At 35.6% G+C, this 4,637-nt stretch overlaps 1 non-coding gene across 1 annotated transcript; it reads left to right on the top strand.

The window, feature by feature from the left end:
* The first annotated feature begins 4,151 nt into the window (after positions 1 to 4,151).
* Positions 4,152 to 4,224, top strand: trnar-ucg (transfer RNA arginine (anticodon UCG)). The gene has a single exon. It is a non-coding gene; the product is annotated as a tRNA-Arg (tRNA).
* The last annotated feature ends 413 nt before the right edge of the window (positions 4,225 to 4,637 follow it).

The raw sequence follows: 4,637 nt of genomic DNA, 5'->3' as shown, positions 1-4,637 counted from the left end.
ATTAAATTAACCATTTAGATACACATTCCACAAAGAGTGGAATGTGGCAAGTAAAAGCAACTGATGTTGGTAAATCAAGTAGGAAAATAATTTACAGTGATTAATTCATTGTACAACCCATTTGAATGTACCTGTGACTGAACTCAAGTTGAAACCCACTAAACCAATAAAGTTTAGCAGAAATTCCAGAAATGGTTATGGTGAGTAAAACTATTACATTTTATTCACACTTGCAAGCCTTCAACACATAACCATCATTTCCTGAAAATGCTAATACATGCACTCCTACTCCTAATTGTTGATTGTTGATGCATGAAAAAGTGTAAAAATTAGATGGCTTTAAATTGCAAAACGGTTACCTTTAAAAAAAAAAGAAGAAGAAGAAGCTATATTTAATTTAAACTAACTTCCTTATGTCCTCCCACACACCCATAGGATTTCCAAATAAGCACATTTGTAAAGATGCGTATACATTTCCCTTGCAAATGAGGCTAAATAAAAGAGATATAGAGATGGAGAGTGGTTGCTTTCCTATGTTGTTTGTGTTGGTCCACTAAAATGAAACCATTTTAAGAAACCTTCAGAAAAGAGTAGCTGCCAAAAGAAAAATCTTCTAACCTCAGATGCATATGATGTATTACATCATACCTTACCTCAAATAACTGAGGCATTAACAAAGGTATCATGTACTGTAATCCATAATTTGACAGCCCTTCTGGATTAATGAAAGCAATTGACCTCGCTGTTTAAACCTGCATATGCTCTTACAAATTTTAATGCATTTTGCTGGTCAGGATGATATAATGAGTACTCAGTATGGACCATTAGACATCAAAGCACACAGGGTTTGCAACCTATGCATCATTTCCAGTTGTGAGAAATGATTTGTTGCAATAGCGCACCGCTGAAATGAAACCAAAACCACATGCAGCCTCTTTAAACTGCTGGATTTGTTTTCATAGGTCAGTAAATATTGGAACATGAAACAGCCAAAGCAATTTCACAGGTTAACTGAAAGTTTACCGACATAGCCCTTTCTGCAATTTGATGTCCATTTCTAGTTTTTAATCACCTCCAAAATCTACTGTGATAACACTAATAACCGGTTTTCACTCCAATATCATCTTCTCCCTGAGGATTATCAGAGTCCTTGAGAAATCCACTCTCAGTAGAAGGAGATCACATAATTAGATCTGTCTGTCTTAATGCATTCATGATATAGATGGTGTGAGGTGTTAAAACCATGTGCGCATAATCAGCGATTGTACTCCTTGGTGCCTTTTTAAATGGTTTATTTTCTTTTGTGGTCTTGTTTTCTGCCTTTTCCCATATGGCGGTATTGATTAGGTGGCATTTGTGAGTCAATAGATCACTATAGATTTGAATGATTGCTGTGAGGCTCTCTTTGCCGCTGCTCCATCACTTCGCCTGAAACCACTGTGCCTTGTTTCTAGGTGACATGGAATCAATATGCACTTCACACTACAGCTTTCCAGAGCAGTTTGTTTGTCATCAGTTAGTTTGGTTGGTGTGAAAGCAGTATTTCAAACTAGATTGTGGAATAAGAAATGGTGGAACTGGCATGAGCAGTAGTTCATCCTACATTATAAAAGTGAACTGCTACTGATTTTGTATAATCGTATCTTCGCACACTCCTGGTTACACTTATGTATTATATTCTCACAGCTCCTTGAGGCTGAATAAATTTGCATTCTCTCACCTCATATCACTGCAGATAGATTATTAATATAGTCCCAATATAATGTAGACAATCTCTTTCTGGCAGATTGTCATTTGGCAAAACTGGATTGGCGCTCCTCCTATTTTGTGTCAGCTTTTTCCTGAGGCCTATATATCTTGACAAGCTAATGATCCAATTATGTGTCTGTCTCAGAAATTTAGTTAATTTTTTATTTTTTTGAAACTCCAGATTCTGTCAATCACTGAATTATCTTTTATGGCTTTAAAGGAACAGTTCGCCAAAAAAAAAAAGAAAAAAGAACATTTGCTGTCAATATACTTACCGTTAGGCCATCTAAGTTGTAGATGAATTTGTTTCTTTATCAAAACAAGATTTGGAGAAATTTAGCATTACATCACTTGCATCACTTTGCAGTGAATGGGTGCCATCAGAATGAGAGTCCAAACAACTGATAAAAAACATCACAATAATCCAAAAGTTATGCACATGACTCCAGTCCCGTCACTTCCAGTCCACTTATCCATAATCCAAATCTTCAGTGAAAAGAAGTCCATCCCATATTGTCCTCTCACATCAAAATAAGTCACCTGAATTACTTGTGGATTATTGTGTTGTTTTTATCAGCTGTTTGAACCATTTATTTTGATGGCACCCATTCACTGCAGAAAATCCTTTGGTGAGCAAATGATGCAATGCTACGTTTCTGCAAAACTATACTGATGAAGAAACTCATCTTCATATTGGGTGGCCTTTTTAGCACATTTAAATTTTTTGTTCATCTGTTTCTTTAATATACTGACAAATATGCTGTGCTTTCTAATTCAAAAATCAGCTTAAGTGAACCCAAAGCCCTAATTTTAAATATTAAATTTCATCTCACACCAGTTTTGGTATGAACCATACCTCAAATCATGTGACTTTTTAATGAAAGGTGTGCTATTAATTTTCTGTGTGATCATACTCACACTTTTGTTTTAAGTCAGCAAGAAACACCTTGCATGAACAGAAAAACCAACCAGAACATTAACAACTTAGCAACTACTGTGGCACTAAGAGTAATTCCCAGAAACATTTTGCACAAGCAAGCACCATTCAACATTTCTTCAGAAAACATACCAATCCAGTTGCTTCCTGAGCAGATAGCCTAACTGATAAAGTTTCATAATGTGACTTTTATTCAAGAGAATAATTCTGAATACATAGCTAATGTGGATGAAATTTGTGTTTCAGCTAGCAGATAACCTAATGGATTTAAAACTAACCAAGTCTTTCCATTTTTAAAGATCCTGCAAATGATACATAGGTAGCAAACTACCCAGCATCAACAGACTCAGCCATTCCAAAGGTCTGGATGAGTGACAGCTTGGCATCACCCTCTGCCCATTTAAGATGACAGAGGCAACTCTGCAGCCAGGGGAAATTATGCAAATGTTATATTCCCATAAGTGAAACTTGTCATATCTGAATGTCAATGCTGATGTATTACCTACTGGAGAATTTAAACATGATCATGAATCCAGATGGTACATTTGAATGCTCTTTAATGAATCATCATGGCTTAATTTAGATTATTGATTATTTAAATTTCAACGTCTGGCTTAAATCCTGCAGTGATATTTTATATGATTCACTCTCACTTTAAATGAGGGGCAATATGATCAGCATACATTAGAATGATAGCTGCTTTATTTTACATTCAAGGTCCAGCTATATAAAAAGATTCAATCTGTCCCTTTAATAAGCAGAATCAACATCCAAGTATCAGCATCCTAGATAGTAATCTATATTTTTTGCAATGTGCATTCATCTACAATCCTTAAGATTTTTCTGGGTCACATTAATGGTAATAAATAAATGATCTGTCCCATAGCAAACTCTGGAAGACTGTGCTGTATATAGCTAATAATAAGTCAGGCTCTGTTAAAATGCTACTTTCAGGCTTATATAGATACCTCTGCGTGACTAACAAACAATGCAGTTATGCTGGAGGCGGTTGTTAGCAATGGTTCCATTTCAGTTTGTTGCAAGATTCAGCTCTAATCATAAAACAAGATGGAATTTTATTTCCAATTGTATTATTTTTTAAGCACGTTTAATAAAAATATACATCATTACATTGTGAATAAAGTACTGAAAACAAATGCCTAGCTGTCGAACAAATGGCCAAAAAGAGACGGTTCTCGATTCAGTGATGAGTTGGTGACTTAAAAACCGCTCCAGGGTGCTTTTCCAAAAAGCAACTGTCGAAGTTACGCCATTACCTATAGAGTTCAGAGTATTGTGATCATAGATGGCTAATGACGCCTTTGGAACTCATAATCAATTTATGGACGAATCGTTCATCTCGGTTAAAAAAGATTAGAATCTACTAACGATTCATTGTTTGAATCGATGGACGTCACTAGATATTAAATGGCCTATGTCCAAAGCTACTTTACTCTAATACACTGGCCTCGTGGCCTAATGGATAAGGCGTCTGACTTCGGATCAGAAGATTGCAGGTTTGAGTCCTGCCGGGGTCGCCGTTTTAAAAGGATTCGTTGAACGAATCAACTAACACCCACACAATCTCATTAGGAAAATTCCACTTTAACGTGACTATTCGCACTCTACTCACTATTCGTCTATTCCTTTCTTTACATTCTACAGTATTTCCCCACCAGTAAGCCATTTCGCCTACTCATGCTGTAATTATAAATATAATTTTTTTTATAACAAATATCACATTTTATTAAATTAATTTCCCAATAAGTTTATTAATTAACAAACTGTGGGATTTTTTCTTGGCTTGCTTGCTTGGTAACTCTGACATTTCATTAATCCAGCTGAGTACAGTTGTTGGTTTTGGAGGTGTATTTGTGATGGTCTAAAATGAACAAAACCATTTCTAAATCCATGATACATCTATTCTTGTGATATCACTACATTTGCATTG

The sequence above is a fragment of the Carassius gibelio genome, chromosome B7, assembly GCF_023724105.1.
Source record: "Carassius gibelio isolate Cgi1373 ecotype wild population from Czech Republic chromosome B7, carGib1.2-hapl.c, whole genome shotgun sequence".
Classification (NCBI taxonomy): domain Eukaryota; kingdom Metazoa; phylum Chordata; class Actinopteri; order Cypriniformes; family Cyprinidae; genus Carassius; species Carassius gibelio.
This window is presented reverse-complemented; position numbering and strand designations above follow the sequence as displayed.